Here is a 23,685-nt window from a genome sequence, read left to right on the forward strand (position 1 = left end):
AAATCCCAAACATTGATAAAAATGGGATTTATAGACAAACCACTGCCACTATCTTGAGAAATGGCATTATGGGGCAATTAATAATTTTATCTTAATTAGCAATGAGCTTGTTTGTGACCTTGAAACACTAGCAGCAATGATGGAACTTAACAAGGGTAAACATGCAGCGAACAAAGCTTGATAAACACAACTGAGTATTGTATAACAATTTCAGTGCTGTCCATCGCAGTCTTAATGTTGATACCTGAGTGAATATTAATCATAGATGGAAGATGTGAGTAACAGTAAAACAATAATTTAACACCAGTCTCTGTGCTTAAAGCCCAGTCCATTTGATATAGTGTATAAAGCAGAACACCAGCAGATAACATATCATCCCCCCTTCAAAAAATCATTACTAATCAATAACAATTTCTTACAGTTAGATGAATTGTAAGACAGATTTCAATACATAATAACAAATTATTGTTTACCACACTGCCATATTATAGTTAAAATCTACCTATTTGGTATATGGATAAAATAAGCATGTTTCCACATATAGAAAACACATATATGAAAAGCAGGTTTGTGGTTAACATACATTAAAGTGCTGTGTAACACCTAAGACTGACAAATAGTGTTTTGGTCATTTTTTCCCTTGCATGTAAAGGGTATTGAAAAGTTTTATTGTACAAATTTTAGATCTTTTTTAATCATTGTAAATGTCCCAGACTGTGTAAAGACATGGCAGTGTCCTTGTGTTCCTGTGGTTCACTCATCCAAATCAACACTCTACATCCTCTGAGTGCATTAGAGTGTCGCCTGTACATGTGTGAATGTGTCAGAAGAGACAGAGACTGAATTTGTGTGACAGAGTGCATAAATGTGTGACACCAAGTGTGAGAGTAAAAAGGTAGGGAGGATGCATGAGTTCAGTGTGCGAGTTTCAGTGTGTGCATGTGTGTACATACATTCTTGTCTGTATACAGTATAGTGTGTGTGTGTGTGTGTGTGTGTGTGTGTGTGTGTGTGTGTGTGTGTGTGTGTGTGTGTGTGGGCCTGCTCTACACTGCGCTGGGGGCCAAAACACTAGAGATTGCTTTGATCTGGATTCTCTGTGTCTCGTCCAATCACAATCATGTCACCGGCTCCCCACGGCAGGAGCGACTCATTCATGGTGCAGAGAGGAGACCCTCCTGCATGTTATTACTTTATATACACTTCATTTTACAAGAACTATGCTCACAAAATGGCTTCATCCTTATCCCACAGAAGCCTCACAATACTGACGGACAAAAAGATTTTACAGTTATTGGCATGGGCATGGCATAGAACCAGATAGGTTTATGCATCTGCAGCGGTAGCTTTGATAGTTAGTAATAATGCATCAAAGGTAGGTATTGGAAGAGTTAAGGAGGGTGCAGTGGATTCTGTCACTTAGAGCAGAGGTGTGGCTCACAAATATAAATATTAATATGCTGTTAATATGCACTCAGAAACTGGGAGAATTAAACAACCTACAACAACCAGCAAGTCCAGCTTATGCCTCAATCATGCATACAGATATTTTTGAATGTGTTTTGCATTTTTATTTATAATAAATTATACAGTATGTAAACCTGTGTAAACACCCTTTATAAATATATATACTTCATGATAACTTGGTTTAATTGTAAAATAAATGTATTTAATATAAATTCCATTAAAGCATACTGTACTAATAATATATTTGTAATGCCTGAGACAGTATTTGTCTTGAAGCTAGGCTGCCAGAATGCATTTTTACTCTCATTCACAATGCATTAGACAAAAATAGCACATGGAGTGTGAAAGCACCGAGCAGCATTTGTTTAGATGGCTGTTAAAGTTAGATGAAAAGACAATGTAATCATTATGGATTAGTGAATTTAATTTCTTTCTACTTCTTAAAAAGCACAGAGGCAGTGTCTTTTAAGTGTTAAAACACCAGTTAAAACAGTATAAATAGTCAATAGGGTTATTTCTTACCAATCACTCATTTTATTTCATTTTAACATTTAAAATTTTACTTACTGTATTTTTTTTTATTTCATTAAAATTTTCATCTCCTTGGAAATGCACCAACACATCTTCCTGTATATATATATATATATATATATATATATATATATATATATATATATATATATATATATATATATATATATATATATATATATATATACCTCACATCACATCACTATGAACTCCAAATTTAAAATCAATCAAACTTCACATCTCTTTTTGTCTATATAGCATTCTTTCTCTTTTGGCATTTTTTCAAATGTAACAAATGTGACAAAGAACAGCGATATGATGACAAAGAGGTAGATTACACAATGCATTGTCTATAATGACAGACGGCAGCAGGGTTTAAAGCTTTTCTGTTTTGCCACACCTGAAGGGTGGTTGAAAAGCCTGTTGTCACAGTGAAGGGAGATGTGATAATCTTTTAGACAATACCTCCTGAAAGACATTCATGTTGGGTTTTGCACTCTTGTTCAAGGTGAAAACCCTGTTTACTTTATTTGTTGGTGCATCTTACCAGTGACTCATTTTAACATCAGAAAGCTAAGTGGATGTATTTACTGTTGTTTGATGCATCTGAGAATAACATAACTTGCAGGTCATTAGCCTCTTAGACTTGGAAAATGGCACTTCCAATATAATTTTCATCGTCGCTAGTCTTGTATTAACATAGCCGATAAATTAAGTAACTCCATCTAATGGTCAGAAAATATTTAGACTGTAGTGTTGGTTGGCCCAGAGTTTCAGATGTTCAGGTGAAGATTAAATATGTTCATGTGAGTTTTGATCTGTCTTAAAAACCCACAGTATAGCAAAAATACTTTCAATGCCAGAACTAATTAATATGCAGTACACTCTAAATAACAGCACAACAGTTGCATTTCCTTTGTTGTTAAAGTTTCACAGTGTCACCTTCTATCTGAAATTATACATTTTCCTGAATATAGGCAGGAGAGTAATAGGGGAGTCCAGAGAGTGACAACCTGGCAGAAAGACAAATTTGTTGATAAGTAGCACTGACACTGAGTGATGGGTAGCAATACTGTCTGCTCTCATTACCTTTTCGAATTGCAATACATGTTGTGTCATATCATTTGTATTCATGGCGACTACCGCCCTTACTCAACATTAAAAATGGAACAAGTTTTACATAATATTACACTGAAAATCAGCAAGGTAAATGCTTCATAAATAAATTATATGTTAAGTTATAAGAGTTGAGAAAAACAAGTTAGAAGATGAAAAAATCCAAAATCCTGCTTTAAAATAAATCTATTTACTCTGTTGCAGAAATACACATTAGTACTGTTATTACTTACAATACAAGGCTTAGTGCTGTTAGACATAATTGAAGCTGTTATTCACACTATTAAATTGTGTAGCACCTCATCCGATTGTGTTTAATTTTCCCTTGTACACCAGGAAACATTGATGGTAAATAAACTGATGCCCTGTCCAAGCACTGCATTAAGCCTTTTTATTGGACTCATATTATATGATCACAGGAGAGCAATAGCCTGAAGCAAATTGATTAGTTCAAAGAGGCAGTGGGTAAAAGCAAAAATAATCCCTCTGTAAGATGGCTCCTTGTTACCAGAGACGGGGACCGGCACATGATAAAAAAAAAAAAAGGACTCAACGTTCAGTCCAAAACACCTGTCTGACAGCTTTGCCCACTAGTCTTTAACATGAGGGGGTAAAGAGCTCGGAAAACGAAAATGCAAATAAACAATAATGCTTCCTCTCTGCTTTGCAAAACAGAGAGGGCTTGCATCTGTGGGAAGGGTGGGATGTCTAACAAGAACTAATGCTGTTTATGAAAGCAGAGTTTTTGCATCTAATCACAATGTCTATTCCCATGGGCCTGCTAGTTCTTCATGCTTCCCTTCAGACTGGTAGAGCACCTCTCTTCCAGGAGCGCTGTATTTTTAGGATGTTGTGAAGCTTCCTCAGCTGCATACAGAATGAGATGCTCGCCTTTAGGGGGATGTCGAGTTTGAAGATGATGTCCTTTGGATTTGATTAATTCAGTAACGGAAAGAGAAGCTGTCCCTGACTCAAAATAGACTCCCTTTAAATGACTATATTGCTGTTGTTTTCTTACTTTTCGCTGTTTGGTCTCTTTGCCACTTATCAGCAGATCACGACAGGAAGCAAATAAATAAATAAGTTGTAGGGCTATCAGTGACGGGAGAATGTTTAAGAGAGCGTGTGTGTGCACATGCATGTGTTTTGCATGAGCATGGAAGAATATGCTCAGCTCAGAGAAGCCTGTCGCGCTCCCAGCAGAACAGTCTTTTTTTTTTTTTCTTTCTCTCTACCACGCTGTTCTTGTCTCTGCTGCTGCCACACTTGTCCAGAGAGCAGCCTTCTGAAGTTTACCATCAAGGCCTGCCTCTCCCAAAATTTTTTTTTATTGAACTTGTAGTTTATTTTGGCTCAGTATTGGTTAAAAGAAAATATTAGTTGCAGGTTGCAATAGAAAAACACCAGGAGACAGAAGCATCATGGCTGCCAAGGCAGAATGCAGACTTTAGTCATTGTTTTTAGAGTGGTCAGAGGAAAGCACCCACGCTGTAGCTGAAGTCTGTTTGTGGCCGTAGTAAATTGTCTAGCTGAACAAACCTTTTTAGGTCTGTAAAAAGGAGATTTGACGTCAACAAAATGGTCCACAGATGTTAAATTGCACACAATAAGAGCTAAACCATTTTGTGCAGAAAGCAGTTCACAAGCAGTTGTTATTGATATACATCTCATTTATCTGCGCTTGTTTATGCTTGAAAAAAACTAAATGCTGTCCCCACCCTGTACTAAAAATTCAGAATTCTGCTGAAAGATCACAATAAACTTAAAGAAAAAAAAAAAAAAAAACCGATGCAGACCTAATTCAGTTGAGCTACAGTACGTCAATCAAGTCCTTAATATTCTGGCTCATTTAGCATCTTGAAGAGAGATTAATGACATGAACAATCTTTACAACAATCCCCAAAGATGAAAGAAGTCTCGAACAAAAGCACATGCGCTGCAACTTTGATTTAGTGCTTTAATACAATGCTAATTAGATCACATGCACTGTCTTTTCATGAAATCTGCTCCCATCGTCTAATTATAATGGTCAGATATGCCATAATGGGACACATGTATTTTAAATCAAAGCAGAAGTGTGACAGAGAAGGGGTGATAGAGAATGAATGCTGACATTGACAATATGTATGGACAGCATGGACATTTGTTTCATTGTGTCAGTCAAATTGTGACAAAGCCACCTTAGAGGAGAGGCTACGGCAGGAGGAGTGGGAGGGCTAATTGTGTGTCTGTATGACTAGCGTGCTGCCCCAGGATGACTAATCAAGAATCCTCAGCTTTTGAACACGTCGTTCACCTCCTTCACCACTAATTAATTGCTCATTGGTGGAAGACTGAATTTCACCCCAGCCTGTTTCACCTATTATCTACTACTTTAACATAGACCTCCTCTGCATACTGAACATGTATTAAAGCAGTCTGAGTAATGTAAAGCCTCCACTGAAAGTCTTTCCGGCAAAGTGTGTTTTTCTAATGAATTAAAGATGGCTTCCTTGCTCTGTGGCTGGTAAACACTGCTGTTTTCCGCATAATCAGCATACGGATTTATACAAATGAGGACCATGGTTAAATTCAGTATCCAGATAATGGCTGAAAGTGAAAGGCGTTAAAAACAGTGGATGTGAAATCAGATGGAGTTGTACTCTCACAGCTCTTAATCACTGTCAACTTTTGTACTTCTGCTCTGTTATCAGCTCTGAGAAATGATCATACATCCTGTTTGTATCAACTTGTTTCCTGGACCACGAATCCTTCTTGGTCGGGGAGGGGGGGTAATGTCCGTGTGTGGGCCTCTTTGAATAGGTTTATCTGTACCAACGTTGACCTTCTGTTGTGCAGTGTTGATATGGGGGCTGTGAACTGACTATTGGAGTGAAAATCACAGCTGGGAGTGGGAGAGGAGATCCTGATCTAACAAAAAAAAACAGCAGCTGATGTGAAAATGGCTCAATTACGGCGGTCATAAACTCGTTAGGGCCCACGTTGTGCCCGCCAGTGCTGGGACTTTTTTATTTGCCGCTGCAGTTAATATTGCTTCAGCACATTAAAATGTGTGTTTGATGGGCGCTCAGGAGCCCTGTTTGTGTCAGACAGTGCACTCCTGGTGGACACTTAAACAAAGAATGAGCCTACTCCACTCCCTCAGCAGAGGCACAATTACCAATGCTGTTTTTCCTGGGGAGAGAACAAAACATGCTAAAGTGCTCAGGCTTTTTTTCCTACAGGCTAATAGAAGGGTTCACTCCCTCAGTTACACAGCTGGCAACATGATGTCAGCGGCAAAATTTGTTATCCAGTAGCCACGCATCAAAGCAATAGTCTTAAATCATGGGTTCTGTCACTGACAGGCTGTAACAATAAGAGTCCTATTTCCTCCATGTCTGTCTGCCAAACAACTGAAGTAAGCACACCTTTTCTCATGCAAAGCCAAAATATACACAGACAGATGATCACAGTGGCGCTTGGGCAGCCGATAGCACTATCCTCCGGCTGCTGCCCACGTTTGTGTCTCTGACAATTAGACTCCAGGCTGACAGGGGAGCATGGTTCAGCCACTGTGTTAAGAGACTTTGTCAAATGTGTAGCCCATCAAAATGCACGGGCAGCCCCAGCTGAAGTCAGTCATCCCCTATTAACGATGGCCCTATTAGCTCCTCCCGTGACCTGTGAGCTGGGAAATGAAAGGCGTGGAGGTGCAGTCATTTATATAACCAATGTCAGGGTGCGTCGGACATGGACACCCCTCGTCTCCCCGCACCTCATCAGCCTCTCTGATCAGATGGGGATGCATAATACATCAGACGGCCAGTAAGTAGAGGAAAGACATTCATCACTGTCCACCTTTCAAATTAGATCCCACAGACGTGGCAATCAGTCAGATGCATCAGTATTCATTCCTGGCTGAAGGCTCTGCTGCAGATACATCCCCTCCATTACGGCTTTACAAACCTAACTTTAGTGTAACAACTGTCTTCGCTGCATAATCTATACTTCAAACAATAGTGGCTTCCCTGCATTGACTTTTACACCAATGTGTTAATGTGCCACTGTGATTGTCCATATTGATTTATGGATGTGGGAGTCAGAGAGAGGTAAAGGGACTTCCATGAGAGGATTCATGTTTTACAAGGTGAACTGTTTAGTTTGGTGTGAGCTAGTCAAAGAGAAAAGCATGCCGGCCAAACACTAGTGACTGTACATGAAGTCTGAGTTCAGTTTGTGTTACATATGATTGTTTACATATATTTTTACTTTTGTTGTCTGATATAATATATTGCACTTGATGATCATGTAACACCGTTTAAGAAATATAGCTTGCCTAATTATACATTTTCTTCTTTTTTTCTCTATGTTGCTGATGACACCTTCGTTTCCATCTGCATCTCAGGTAAGAACATAGTTTTTCTTTTGATATTTTATTTTTTAGAAAATTTTGACATGGCAGTTACATAAGGGAACTAGTCATCCACAGATGCATGTAGACATATGTATATTTACATATCTTAAACAAATTAATTGAAATTTAAAGTTTAGTGGCTCCTCATGAGTTGGCCATTATAAAAGAAACGGCTTCAAAGTGCAGCGTTTCAATTCACAATAACATTAACATATTTCCAAAACTTTCCCTGGATGTTTCATCAGTCTAATTCATTTTACACTAAGCTCAATTACTTCAGTCATATTCCACTGGAAATTGCACATTAAATCAAAATGTGCACGCTCTGTTTCTATGCATAGCAGGCCCTCTCGCCAGTTCTGAATCCATGGTTAATTATGTCTACGTCAATCCAATCTTAGCACTTGTTTCTGATGTATTAAGCAATAGCTTCTCTGTCTTTTAGTTTCCTTCAGCAATTAAGACAGTGCAAGAAAGGACTTTCCAATAGTCTTTTTCCATTTAGACCTCAGGGTGAATGCTGTATTTAGTCTAGCCACTCTGTAATGCGTAGCTTCTGTTGGTCTTGACTGAGATGGACCATGATGGTAAGCGAGTCTCTGCACTATGTGAGTGCAGAGAAGCAGATGTTCTGGGTGATCAGCTTGAGTCTCAGCCACAGCTCCTCTTCCTGGATGTTTGGTTCTGTGGTGTCCAACTGTCAGAGTTTCCCTGAGGCTTCTAATCGGCTTTGAAATGGAAACAATTAGTTCCATAGCTGAGGTAGTCTGTTGTGTGGTTGGATTCTGCCTCAGACTCTAAGGCTTTTGCTGTGTCATTGGGAGCTAACAGAGAGAACGTGTTCCCCTTTGAGTTACTCATTTTCTTCTTGTGTTTCAAAAATGTTTATTGCCAAATGTTTAGACCTTGCTTTCATTTAACAAAACATCACAGAATAATCCTTGTAGTTGAAACTTAGCCTTGCAATCTCATGATCTTAAAATAGTGAGATGCAATGCATGCCCCTAGCTTGTTATTAAAATAACTTAACAATGTAACCTGTTCTATGTGCAGTGACTTGAAAGTGTGGAAGCATTGAGGCTGTTGGAGCAGCTTGGAAGGTCTCCTCAGTCTCCTCTCATCAGATGTCTGGCTTTAATTTGTCTCAGTGCGCCTGAGGAAAGGTCATGATCCAGATGCTTTCACCCTCCTCTACTGGTCTTCAGCTTTCCACAAGAGGAAAAAAGAGAGAGAGGGATGGACAGAGAGGGGGGAAAAGTCTTGGTGTTTCTGCTTAGGCTCTCCCATATTTCCCCCCACACATGTACATCTTCTTTTATAATGAGCATGCCTGTCCAACAGAGGGGTACTCATTTGTTGGGGAGGGGAGGGGCTGCCCAGGGACACCTACGGATGGCTGACGGGATCCTCTTTCTTACTGTAGTACTGAGGTGATTGAACAAGTCCCTGAGCGTACCTAGTCTCTGGGATCCCTCCTTCACACTGTGACAGGTGGAGCCCTTCCTCTCCCATCCTCTCCCTTGGCAGATCAACATTACATTTTATACCATCTTACAGCTGTAGAAAACAGTAAAATCATATTTATCTTTTTCTCTAGAAATCTGTAATTCTATCCTCTTGTTTCGTAATTCCTGCACTATGCTTAATTTTACACAGACAAAATGATTTAGAATTATAATGTGTAAGATACAGTTTTGACACTATGTGGATTGCCATCCAGCTGTTATTATGCACATTTTTAATTTGTGCATAAAAAAGTGAGTGGAAATATTAAGCTTGAAAGAGGTGTAAAAGTTGGTGTATCAATATAATTTGAGTGCAGTGGAAACAGATTCAGCTAAAAAATGATGACTAAATGTAATTACATGTTTCGTTGCATGGGTGGACCAACAAGTTGTCTGCAGAATTCACTGAATTAATACAATGAAGCACCGAAGCATATGAAGGAAGAGCTGCAGGTGATGGTAAAGAGTTTGAGAAATCACTGTAAATTCTGAGAAGCTAGCAGAAGCATGTGAAGCACTATATGAGCAAGAAGTGACAGATGGAAGGTTAGGGTCAAAGCTAAAGCAAACGGCAGGTTTTTAGAGAAAAGACCAGAAGTCAAATATCTCTGGTGACATCTGTTTGGTCCTCAGTCGCATGGTCTGGTGGTATATGGTTGTATGAAATCTAATGTAATCTAATCCACTTTAAACTTATCTTATGTTGCAATAACCTTTATATTTAGATCACATTAAAGTAGTGATATATCAATATCAAAAGATAGACATAAGTTGGATAACTGAATTATTGTTGAAACTTTTGTCTTTTTGCTGAAATAGTCATTTAAAATATGCACCTAATAACATTCACCTCTTGCTTATATTGATGGCCCTACTCCTAATATCTTCACAATAGTGGTGGATGGAAACGAATAAAAACATATACAATTACAGATGCTTCCCTCCTACACGCTGTGTGTGTGTGTAATAGTGAATTCAAGCTAAGTTGGCTTCATGCATCATATTATAGTGAGATTACATAATTATATATAAGTTACTACAAAAATACTCATTCACACCAAATCGAATAAGAGAGGGTATGGTATATGGAGGGAGAAATTAAAACTTAACAGTAAACACTTTTTTACAGATGAAAAACTGCTTTGTAAACATGTTAAGTGAAGGAAAGGACTTTGTAAGACTACTTATTTTAATGCAAAGAAAATTAGATTGTTTCCAGAAGTCCTGTCAATTATTAAGCTCTGGAAAAAGTTGATCTGAAATATTTCTCTATAGAAATGAATTGCCAAGGATTAAACATGATATGGTGAGAATATGTCTTGGAAATTCTCACAACTATTTATGTATGCCATTTGAGTACACTGATTCTGTGACGAAGCTCACAAATTTTAAGAATCAAAATAATGAATACTAATAGATAATTACAACCACAAGGTGTGTCACTCTTTGTGTTAGCTCATGAAATGAGATTGCATATATCAGAACAGATAATTGATGGCAACAGAGTAAAGTGTTTTTAATAGGTTCTGACCTTAAGGCAATAATTGATTCAATTCAACTCATCTCAATTCGCTAATTTCTGTGGGAGACATAGCTGTGGGATTTTCAATTTTATATGAAGGGGGGATGTAGATGGCTGCAAGCACGCACAATTACTCACATGAAAGAGTCCATGTTAAATGAGCTTGGCACTCAAGAAACAAACCTCAGAATGCACCCGTGCAGACTGTTGTGTGCATGTTAATCAATAGTCATGATTTATTCAATGAAGTAGCTGTCAGGAAGTGGTTGTGTGAAGTGTGGAGAGGGTGATGAGAGGCACACATCGGTTTCTATTAGTGTCCGCAGAGATTGAGGGGTTTTGTTTTAACTAAAGCCAAGAATGAGTCATGTACAGATGTAGTGAGTACAACAGGCAATTTGCCAAATTAGGACACAAATTGTTCTCCGATACAAAGGATTTTTTCTAAAGTTTATGAACACGTTAAAAAAAACAAGCGCATGTCCAATTGTTGCACTGTGCTTTCCTCTGTAGACAGTTCACTAAGGGCATTCAACCCTCTCTAAATTGGCTTTTGATTCATCTCTAATCTGGTAAAGTCTAAATACTGTCTTTGGATCAGGATTTTACTAGCTATGTCCTGAAAATAGAGTGAAAAACAAGCGGAATCAACCATGTCTGTGTTTGTTTGGCCCACTCGTTCAGGGCTCTTGCGAAACGTAACCAGCGTGGCATTGACAAAGATTATGGTCCCACAGGCCACAGTGGGTGTGCAGAAGAAAGTGGCCTAGCTCTGGCAGCTGGCACTGAAACATATATACTTAGGCACAGTGGCATATGCTGGCACACAGTGGCAAACACACTCACACAACCACATGCACGCACACACATTCGCGCATGAGAGACAGACTAACATAGCGTCAACAAAGGGAGAGTCCAAACATAAACATCCGTAGTAAGTGTTGACTCAGCTCAACCCCTCATAGACACTTTTAATGGAGTTGGCTCTCGCTCCACCCTTCACCCTGGATCGAACCCAGATGGAACGCCACCTCCGCTCTCTCATTCCCTCTCTCTCTTGATCGTTGCCTCAGTCTGTACACAAAAAGAAGTGGGAAGGGGAAGTTAATGATATAAAACCACCACACTGTCTCTTTAAGTGGGGATTAGAAAAAAGAGGAGTGGAGGCCAAGGGAGAAGAGGGGGCTGTGAGGGGGAGTGTAAAAATAGAAGCCCGGCAGGAGCGGCACTGCAAGGTCACCTCTGCTGTAGTGTCGGGCCTGTCGGATCGAAGGCATGGCTAAGGGGTTGCCGTGGTACGGACCAGTCTCCCAGGAATGCTTCAGGAAGATCTCCTGCCATACCTGAGGCAGCCGCTCATTTATCTGGAATGCTGCGCTCCGACTGCTAACGACCAGCTCAAATTGGACTATTTTTTCCCATTTGTCAGTTGGCCAGCTGCACTGGCTCAGCTGCGCATCTGTGCGGAGGGAAGGCGTAGGACAATGAAAGTTCCAAACTCATTTTTCTCACTTCTCTTCATTTTGTGTCTCTCTTCTCACAGTTGGGAGAGTTTTCAGTATTGTTGCCGCCTGTCAGTCTAAGTAAGTCTCCCCTGGCGCAGTGGTAATGGAGATGAGTGCCTTTGGCATGTGGCAACGCTTTTCCTGTGACATTTTGGAGTCCCCTACACAGCAGGGGTGCTTAGTATGACTTGTAATCTGCCTGTTGTTGAAGATATTTAACATTGTATGTAAGTTCCTGTAGTGACACAGTTGAAAGTTGAACTCCAAAAGACAATGCTACCCTGTAAATCATAATGGCAGTAGATGACAAAGGATACAGTAGCCAAAATAACAGTAATCACATCTCTTGTCTTCTAGTCTGATACAACAGTGTCACACTACAGCTTAATAAGAATGAATGAAGATTATCAGCAACATACACATTCCCCCTCATGATCCGGTTTGAGGACAAAATTACAATTTCTTTTGCATTTCTACATTTAAATCAGTGTCAGCAAACCCTGTATAAGTCAAATAAATCCCAAACCTAAATATTTATAAACAGTATATTTAATGTTTAAGCAAAATTTCAGCATTTTTGTTAATCAAAAGGGAGTTCTGAAATTCAAGTTAAATATTCTGCACAGCCTTTTAGGCAGACATTTTAACATCAAACATCATTTTCTACATCTAACTTAATTTTTTTGTTAAACCAGTTTAGTTTAGTTTAGTTTATGGATGTGTGTGTCATGGATGTTGTCTCCTAGTTTTTATTCTTATACTGACATAACCCTAATAACCACTTAATAAATACATATTTCGTGCATATTTGATTTTTCTGACACTCTTCTCTGACCCTAAAAAGGACTCTGAGTTATTCATTAATGGATTGTTTTTTATTTGTGACTGTAATAGATGACAGGAAACTAGGCAAGAGACGTATTGGGAAAATGTGCAACAAATGTCCCCAGAGGGATGCGCTGTTGACATTCATGGTCAATGGTTGTCGTCTTAACCCCAAGGCCACTAGATTCCTCAGAGCTATCTGATTAGATATTTCCCACTGTCTTCACTTCACTTCACTTCACTTTCCTTTTTTTTTTTTTTTTTTTTTGGGCTGTCGAACAGCGATGCTCTTCTAGTGCAGAGGAAAAACCACTGACCGGTCTGAAACCGGCAGAAACGAGTCAGTCTGACAAGGTGTGAAAAGAGTCATGATCTTCTCTCTCCTGCTCAGATCTCACTTTGATGGACTGCTTTGTAGTGCAAGGAGCTGGGCAAGTGCTGCTAAGCTACATTACAATATATGGCATGTTTGCCCAGCAGGTGCCATTTCCCTCTCTGATATAATATGAAACACTTTACATTACTAGCACACAGAATTTCAGTGCCAAATTAGCATGTAGCTCACATCGCAGCTCTTCAAACGTCTCCTGCCCCAACTAGAAATCGCATCAGTAATGTGCTGCTTTCAAAGCTTATTTCACATTAAATGGCTTATTAGATATATTAATGAATGCACCTTAAAGGTTTCTTCATCAAAATCTTAAAAAAAATAACACATTTTATTGCATAGTTATAATTTGATTACCTTTTAACCTCCTATTAAAAGTTAATTGTGTAAGATAAAGTATTTAATTGCAGAAATGGAATGTAGAATTGGTAGTTGTGATTTCATTAAATTAGCAATTTGAGTCCACTCTGTTGCACCCCATTTGTCTGCACTCATAGACTTTCAGTAGTTTCTTCATTTTCCTTTTTTTTTTTTTTTTTTTCAGCTACCAGCTTTTCTGTGCATTAGCATCACCTACAATATTGGAGTGCAGACCTGTATTAATAATCCCCTTAACTATAAAAACCTTAGAGTGTACAAACAGAAAACAGGCTTTAACCAGGCCCATCTGTGTTTTTCGCATTTCATATTTCTCATATTTTTTGCCTTTATTGTATGGAATGACAAGGAGGAGAGTTCTGTTACCTTAGCACTAGATGGCACTATATCACACACTAAACTTCTCAGATATCTCTATTTGACACAGCTACCTTCACAGTACTCTATATAACATTAAAAATAACATCTTATATACATAATTAGCTGCGTTGTCTTCACAAATTGTGCAAAATACAGTATAGATCTGACAATTTGTAAATGGGAAAAACTGTACAAGGCAATAAACTATTATTTTGGTGGTGTTACGTGGTTATTTCCATCACTTCATAATCTACCGACTGCATTTGTTACTTGCACATTGATTGGAGCTCAGACACAAAATCTCAGAGACAGATATCTCAAATAAAACTGTATTGGCCACATATTCCTGGAGGTAAGTGTCAAAAACATATTTCATTGTCTTTTGGGTAAATTCACCCTTTAATGCTCAAACAAACCAGGGAATCTTGTTCAGCCTTGTACGTATTTCTGCTGCATATGGGACTCTTTGACAAGCCTCCTGTCTGTCACTTAGTGGATATAGTGTAACAGAAAGGGACGTGTCGTGTGGAACCTCGGAGAGCACAAATGAATGGTGATATGTGATGACAGGACAAAGCCACTGAACACACCTATGACTGGCTGCAGGCTAGTGTGCACAGGCAGGTGAAATGCCTTAGCCACTGTTGTTTAATGTTATATGACATTGCTCTTTGCTTGTTGCTAACAGTTCAACTGAGCAGCGAACTGAACACAAAGGCTCCCGTTGTCTTTGTCTGTTTTGTTTGGTGTCTTCGCCTCTTTTTTTTTTCCTCTAAGATGCTGTTCAAGCTTAATGAGGGAGTGTGGAAGTGGTATTTAATACTGAGCATCAAGGTTAATTAAGTCAACATGCAATTAGCTCAAAGCAGGCCTTGGTTATACTGTGACTCCTTCACCCTCTTTGATAATAACACCGGCCATTACTTGTACAATCTCAGTTTACACACCTCGTTTACCTTTTTAGATTCCTTCTAAAGCCACAGAGTCAATGCCCTGCTCCTTCCCCTTGTCTCTGTCAACTTTGATGTCAATAACTCACCATAGGAACCTCACAGATTAATTAATAGTATATAAAAAAATCATTACAAAGGCTAAGTTTCCACTAGATGAATAAAGCGCTTCTCAAGTTCAGGGAAAAGGCCAAGATTCTTTCAACATTCTGTAGGTGTTTACCAAATAATCCCACACAACAAGTGAAGCAGAAACTTAATTGTAACTAATTAGCTCCCTAGAGGTTTAATTGGATCTGCATTCTTTATTCCCCAGTTTACCTGCAATATGTAAATCCTGCTTCCATGTTGAGGAGAGGGGGGAGAGAAACGCTAGGGTATGGGAGGAATCCGTAAAGGGAAGCTGAATTAACTGAAGTTGAAAATCAGCCTGTAACAAGCTTAATTTCTGTCTTGTCTGGCTCTCTTTACCCATCCTGGCATCCTGGAGCTGTTTCCAGCATGTGTAATTGAATGCGCATTCACTAATGGTAGAGAATACCGCTCATCTCGGAGGTCAGGTAATAAAAAAGCTTTGTTCTTTGCTCAGATGAGTTGCTATCACCAGATTGAAAGTGACTTTGTAAACTCTGTTACTGTTGTGTGGAACCCCCTCTGAACCCACCTATAGAAAATGAGCAACCTGTCTCTGTTTTGTTTTTAAGAGCATTCCTTTGAGGGAAAGCAGTTGTTTCTTGTGCATGATTTCACTTAAAATGATGAGGCTCAAACTAGAGCACCGCCATCTGTCCACCTTGACTTGGAGTGCACTTTTATGAGCGAGGACCCTTTCTGTTTTCAGGTTCATCTGCACTGTTCCAAACTGGGAGTCAGCTGGTGGGATATTGTTCATTTTCCTCTTGACAAATTACGTGATGGACTAAAGGTTAAACAAGCTTTGGTTCCGCCAAAACAGGATATTACTGTTTTTTTTTCTTCAGTAACAACTAACTCATATGGCTAGTCAGAAAACACAATGAAGGACTATTCATCCCAGACCTTCAACCACAGAGCCGACAATACTGTCCATCCTGTTTTGTTTCTATAGCAACTGTAACTCTTAACTTGGCCTTACCAAACATGAACAAGTATAACGTTGCTAAACTACTAAAAAACAGATGTCCATGGACTATTTGCCAGACTTCTTCCAAAGTATTTTTATGCAGCTTTATTCCTTTTCATAACACTTCATTAGCCACTTCTTTCCAAGCTGGTTGAAATTTCACGGCAACCTCGTCATCTAATTGAATAGAAAACGTTGCATATACAACCTTGAAAAAACAAACAAACAAACTTTGTAACGAATGTGAGCGGCTCTGTTTCTGCATTGTCAGTGTTTGCTAACACGACAATAAAACAGAGGAAAAGACGTCTCATAGAAGGTCACAGTGGTGGTGTAGAGACAGGAACAGGGTGTGGAGCCTCAGAGGGTGTTACATCATCAGACATTTTCCACTTTTCCATCAGGCCACACATACATCACCGGAATGAAAATAGTCACAAATTGTAGTTCAGCAAAAACTAAGATGACAATTAATATGAGCAAAAGGTGTGGAATATGAAACCTTTTAGAATCCATAAGTCAAGACAACACATTTAGAATGTGATGCATACACTATAAGAATGTCCTGCAAAATCCATCTGGCTTTTACATTATATTTTGAGTAGATAGAAATGCCGTAATACTACTTAAAAAAAAAAAAAGAGTAAATTTTCCTACTCTTTTTTTTATCAAACATTGAGGCACAAGTTGGGTATTTTGAGTCCCTTCTCCCTGTATCAGATTAAAATATTTCATGGAGGTAAAACAATGTTTCAAAAAACATTTAAATGTGAAAAAAAAAAATTCTTCTGTATAATATGAAGTTTATTTTTATACCTACACAATGCATACATACTTACTTATATACATACAAACATGTTTTTTCAGAGTTCTATTGAACATGAATTTTTATTTGTATCTGTATTAAGACACAACAAGAAAATGCAGGAAATATGCGCACAACACTAAATATGTCAGAACGAAATAGCTTCTACAGCAAAAGTATTTAATGCAACCTCCATTTGTGGATTTAGCCCATCTTTAACTCTTGAATCAACTGTTTGGAAGTTCTCTGAAACAGTTTTTTAGTACATTAAATCAAGCTTCATGCAAAACATACCAGAGTTTTTCTGTACACTGTCTTATATAGTTTTCACAGTCCAGAAGATCAAATATAACTTATATAATATAGGTATTTTTTCTAAATGTATTTTTTTTTTTAATGCTGTTTAGATATTGTATTTCTTCCAGTTGATATATTAATGCAAAGTCTGAGAAATCCTTTTGTTTGGTCATTATAACCTTTCCTAAAACAAATAGAAAAATAAATCTAATGGTGGCCTAAGACTTTTGCACAATGCTGTGTTTATTCATTATTTTTCAGATAAATGTGGCCATTCTTTCCATCTTTCTTCTAAACACCCTGATTTCTGAAAATAAATATCCCATGTGACTGTAAATATCACAGTAATTAGAATGGATATAAAAGCAGACAATTTAGAATACTGAAATACATTAAATATGATGGTACATGTCAGTATTGAAAAAAAATTATATGTCCTGATTTCTGTTGGTGAGAAAGAAATGCTGTCTGATTGCAGGGATTTCCCTTTGTGAGGTTAAATTCTTTGCAGCGAAGGAGAAGTACAGTGAACACAGTCATTAAGACAGTTTAACGTAGTTCTTAAATGTCAGTTGCTTCCAACACATAGAGAGGTTCGTAATGTCTACGTCTTCAGCTTTTATATAAATTATGTAACCACCAAGCATGCTCATATGCATATCTTTATTCAAGTGATGAGTTTTCATTTAATATAATTCTCATTATTATTATCTTGTAGTTACTTGTAAGAGCGGGAGTTGCAGTAGCAGGAGTAGTAATAGCAGTATCCCACAGATGAGAGTCTGGCAACAACAGTGACAGAGTGGTGTCATGCCTGCCTGAGAAGGTTCATCATGAGCTCTAGCAAAGCATGTCAGGCATGCAGGTGAAAGACTGGAATGTGATTAGTCTGTCCTGCAGGATTGTGATAAGAGGCCACAGTTCATGCATATCAGTGAAGGAGGAACTATTTGACTCAACTCGGAAAAAGTGATACTTAATAAAGAATTTCTAAAAAAAAAAAAAAAGAAAAAAAAGTCAAGTACGTGTTCGAGTAAACCACATTCATTTGCTTATTGAGATATAAAATTTTAGCGAGCAGGATTTTTTTTCCCTCTCCGTCAGTTATGAATGTCAACACCTGGGTTTTTTTCAGTCATGTATTCTACATGTTGCTGATAGCAAACAGCACTCCTTTGCCTCCTCTAGAAAATAATGATGGACCTCAAGGTTCATGCATAATGCAAAGGATGTGAAAATAGTGTTTCCTGAGAGCACACAGCATCGCCTTTGGACTTAAGTGAAATATAACCTGAATTTGACATTTTCTAATATCCTACACCAAACTTTTTGTTTCAAAGAGATACAGGCGGTAATTGCTGCACCAGAAGAAAGACTGCCGATCCTTCTGGGTATTGTGGGTGACTGTGGGGACAAGGCAAGATTGGAACATGGTAATTGCAAAGACAAGGGATGAGAATAAATGGAAAAAAGAGGCTTCTTTACTGTCAGAGAGAGGAAGGTCAGAAGCACAAGTGTATGACATCCATACATGTTACAGTGTATTATTCACAATGTACACAGGGGACCAATACCTTTTCTTAGATATCCAATTCATTGCTATGCTATCTGACAAAGAAAGGAGATGATCTCTACTGAAGTCCCCTCCGAATGCACTGAAGTAACAAGATGTGATACAAGATGCAAGGATGTCAACAGCACTAGGTCACAGTGAATATCAGAGCAGGCTACAGTACGCTTCACTTTCCCTCCTCCCCAAATCATTATTTCATTATTTGATTAATGTTTCCACGCTGTTGTCAGAATGCTTATACATTTCCTCAAAGATGAAAGACAAACAGAGGCAATTTATTTCTCCAGATTAGATATTGATCACAGCTAGTGTGCTGGGCGTCAGATATCTTCCCTGAAAAATGAATGTCAAATGGTAAGCATCACTACTTTTTTATTTTCTCTCTTTTTCTATTAAGAGGCACTCCTTACATACAGTAAAACGCACACACACGTGAGGCTCCTTCAGTTGTAAACATCCAGTCTAAAGAGGTGATTACACAGACATGATTGAATCTTTTTGATATAATCCTTTCTGATCAGCCTTTGTTTGGGTCGTGTCCCATTCTAAAGTTTGCTCATCAGGTATGTTTTTTTCCACTTTTCTCAATAGTTCAGTCCCATTTAGGGACTTACGGAGTGGACTTGGAGCAGGCGGACTGTGGCTGGAGGCACAGCTCACTACATAATGAAGAAAGAATGTCAGAGGGAAATAAATAGGACCAATGTCTCAAGCAGCCTCCCTGTGTACGGGCTGGGGGTTTAGAATAGCTACGTCTGCGTAATAGATTGTTAGGGTGAGCTCTCCTGAAGACTGTAAGGCAAAATGGCATCCCATATGCTCTGACCAGTATGAAGAGCTCCTTTCTGTTGTTGTGTTGTCTGCTCGCGTTGGTCTATCTGAGATGATAACTTCACTGAGGAGAGTGAATTAAAATCACAAAGAGGAAAACAAGGAAACAGCTGAGAGCCTCCAGGAAAATTAGCATTGTTACTTACACCAACTGGCATGTTCACATACATTCAAACTACGAACAATTTAATTAAATTTTAATTTAATCCTCTTTATTGTGTTACATATACTATATACTTGTTTTGCCGCTATAATTTAAATTATAATATTATAAGAAACAATAATCCGAGCTGGCCATGGATGCATTTCCATAGTGTTATGAATAATTTCTTTGTGTGTGTTTATGCCTAAGAGATGACAGTAGCAGTGAAGTCACTGTTCACTGTTGCACAAGGGAACATAAACACCATGATAACTCACAGACTCTAGAGACAGGCAGCAGTAAACAAATAATGATGTTCCCGTGTGTATGCCACACCATAACTGGGTCTTAGCTGCAGTACAGTAGGTCATTACTGAAATTTAATCCACTGGAATTTGGACTCATTACTTGTGGATTCTGTGAATGACTCTTGTGTGACCTGTTCAGTTAAACTGAGGTTTTCAGACAGGAAGTCAGCTGATAGCATAACACACTCCAGTTTATTTTTTGTCCTCACTCACTGTGGCTGTATAAGAAAATATTTCTTCTCAGTGCACAGGTTATTTAACAATTGTTGCATTATATTTTATTATACTAAGCAAAGTTGTAGCGTTAGGTCCATGTTCTCAATGTCACAGCGGATTTTCGCTACAAATATGTCCCCGGGTTTGACCTCTATTTTCCTATGAGTGCTTACTTCATCATCACATCCCAAATACTTTTCCCCCTAGTCACTTTTTATTTCATGCAGTCAGTGAAAACATTGTACTTTGCATGTGGTGCCAGTGTGGCAGCCGAGTGTGAATTATCTCCCTGATTCTGTCAGGGTAAACAAACAGACAGAAGAGCGAGACATCAATTACTGCAGCTACTCCTGGGGAAAATAAAAGCATTGGAATCTAATGACTGTATTACGTTTACCTGCTGTTATATAATTTATACCCTGTTAACCCATCCATCACCTCCTGTGTACAGTTAACTACAAGCTGAGATCCCAGAGCTGTTCTTTTTTTTTTTTTTTTTTTTTTTTCCCAGCTAGTGGAAAAAAAAAAAAAAAATTCCCCAAATGGCATTCGTCGTATACCAGAAATTTACTTCATAACATCAGATGTTTTGTACGCTCTCTTCTCATAACACTGGTGTTTATTTGCTTAGTCTTTCATTTCATGCAGATTTTAACCCTGCATTCCTGAAGTAATGCTTTTGACTTTGAAAAGCTCCTACACATCAGAGAAACACAGCTGATGATTCGCACTGCGAGCTGTGCTGTGAGTCACTGAGGCTTAGCAGGATCCACTGCTCTGACTCAAACATGTTGCTGCCAGGGATAGAGGCTTTCCTATCCCACTTTTATTGTCTCACTGCCACAATGCTGCCTCAGACAGCCATCTCCAACCGAATCCCTCTGCACACAGAAAACATAACTTGTCCCTTGAGTGCGTTACCTCATGAACACAGGCCAATCAGATTGTTTCACAGCAATCTGCACATCTTGGCGAAATTGCCAGAGAGTGTTGTTGGATTTCTCCCACATTGCATTTGCGTGAGGTGACTGCGTGTTGTCAGGAGAGAGGTGCATTGTGACGGCTGTTAACTTTGTGAAGCTGAGCCGCTGCTTTAAAACCAAGTTGGAAGTCCGGTCTTAGTTTTGACAGTGAGAAATGTGCCATCTGGTGAAAGCAAAGGAACACAACTACAGTATGATAACGACAGAAAAATATTAAACAGTAGAAAATAAATACATACAGAACAAATCATATGGAGCGTTTAAAAAGTATGACGATCAGTAATGCACAGATATGTCCAATTTTTTCCAGGCTGCCATTTCTTTCTGATCTCTCCCCCTTTGCCTCAATCATTTTCTTCCTGACCAAGAAATCCCTCTCGCTCGCTGCCTTTATCGCCACCGAAATTCATTCAACATGTCCGCTTATAGGCATTCTATTATTTCTTATTTATGTATTCCACTTTTTATTCGGAATCACATGTTAATGAAGAGCGTCATTATCAACCTTAAATATTTAATTTTCCGCTCTGTGTCTGCTTCCGAGGGAGGCTGACTGGAAGAGCAACGGCGGCGAGAGGAGGGTGGGGAGTTGAGGGGGGGGGGGGGGGTAATGTGAAGAGGATGGAGAGAGTCGTGCTGTAGCATCAGCCTTATCTGCATCCGTCTGCTTTAAAGTCTATCCAACCGAAGCAGAACATAGCAGTGTTTTCCACATCTGCATCTGAAGTCTGGTTACAGCTACCATTACTAAACACCCAAGACCTGGTGTAACTTTACTGTCCAAATTTTGGGGGCCTCAGATTCAGTATCGTTCTTTGCCCCTTAGCCCCCGACTCTAAACTCCATCCCTAGCCTCAGCATTAGCTCCAGAGAGGCTGAGTGCCCTTGTGATAAGGTGTGAGGCCTGTCTGCCTCTGACTGACAAGCCTGCTCTCACCATGCCAGTGCCTGCTGCTTGATAAGAGAAAATGTGTCAGCGTGATTTTGGGAAATGTCAATTTATCGCAGCTTTCTGCCGTGTCTGTAACCCAGACTGATTATAGTTGCTGGACATTTAATATCACTGTGGGTTGGCTTGGAAAATTGTACAAAATGCGATGTTTTTCTGTGATAAACAGCACTTAATATCCCTGTGCTGTAAGGATTTTTTTTTTGTTCCCTTACCTCTCCCCTCCCTTGGTCTGAATAGTCTCAACATGTTCTATACTTCCTAGTTTATTTTATGAAGTGTGTATCAGACATCATCAAAGTGTCTGGTGTGTGGAGGCCGTTTAGATTGGGGATTCCACTCCACCGCCAGACAAGAGACTTCCACCATTCTCCGTATTGTGCAAAATCTAGAGCTGAAGTGTGTGTTTTTGGTGTGAGAGGAGTCCCAGATTCAAGTGACAATCTGCTAGTCTTTGTCACAGTGTGTGTGTGGGCTGTGTGGTGGATGGGGGACATGTTGCTGTATTATTTAGAAAGACAATCCTCCCCAAAGATGAGTGGGTTAACAGGAACCATTAATTGGTTTAGCAGGATTCATATAGACACAAGTTCTGGCTTAGCTGCAAGGCGGAAAAAGCTTGTGTTTAGATGTATTCAAAAGCCCCTTCTTCTCGCTATTATTATTTTTTTTTACAGTATAAATGTCTGTACTGTGAAGATGGACTATTTACTGTTACTTTTATGCCTTAGGTTTTGATTTGTGGATCCAAGACGAAGCAGAGCTGAGTTTGTACTCACGTCATCACTTTTAATGTTGGATTCAAAACCCAAGCTGTCATATATTATTCAAGGAGTTTTCATCTTTTCTCCGAAGCACTTCAGTATAGTACTATACCTCTACTTGCTGCATGATTCTAGGAGCCATTCAGTTCAGAGGAAGGTCTATGATTCAGTGCTGTATATTTTTTCCCTCATTGTTGACTCAAAGTGACATTTATGGGACACCCTGATAAAGCAATTCTTCCTGCTGCTCAGACCAGCCTGGTATTTTCAACAGATTTTCTCATTCATTTGTATTCATGCCTTTTTTTTTCCAGAAGACCCCGGCAGCCTTTTGTGATCCACAGCCCGAACTAGACTGAGACAGAAAAAAGTGTCTTTAACATGGGCTCCGTGGCAGCCTCATGGGAGCTCAGTGAGAGTGTTGTCCCCCCACTCTTAACCAAATATATTGCTAGTCTGACTGTGGAAATCTAACAAAGGCACCAGCCCACTGTTCCTGGTATATTTGTCAAATCACTGCACCTGTGAGAGTCCCTGCGCAAGATGAATTCTAGGTTGGAGTGTCCGTCCAGGAATAAATCTCTCTCTTTTTGCATTGTCTTTGTTTGGGTGAGCTGTAGGCTGGGAATGAGCTTTCTCGTCACATGAAGTGGAGTTGGTGAAAGCCGTGATAAATGGTGCTCTTTGTTGACACCTTCATTGGGTTATTTATGGCTCATTAATTGAAGTGAAAAGGAGACTTGTTGGCGCAGCAGGGGGAGGCAGCGCCAGG

The 23,685-nt window shown here is 39.1% G+C and overlaps 1 protein-coding gene across 2 annotated transcripts in view; it reads left to right on the plus strand.

The window, feature by feature from the left end:
* The window catches only part of roraa (RAR-related orphan receptor A, paralog a), a 186,796-nt gene that overhangs the window by 44,070 nt on the left and 119,041 nt on the right, over positions 1–23,685 (plus strand). The gene's annotated exons all lie outside the window — the stretch shown is intronic.

Source organism: Sphaeramia orbicularis, chromosome 6 (genome assembly GCF_902148855.1).
Source record: "Sphaeramia orbicularis chromosome 6, fSphaOr1.1, whole genome shotgun sequence".
Classification (NCBI taxonomy): domain Eukaryota; kingdom Metazoa; phylum Chordata; class Actinopteri; order Kurtiformes; family Apogonidae; genus Sphaeramia; species Sphaeramia orbicularis.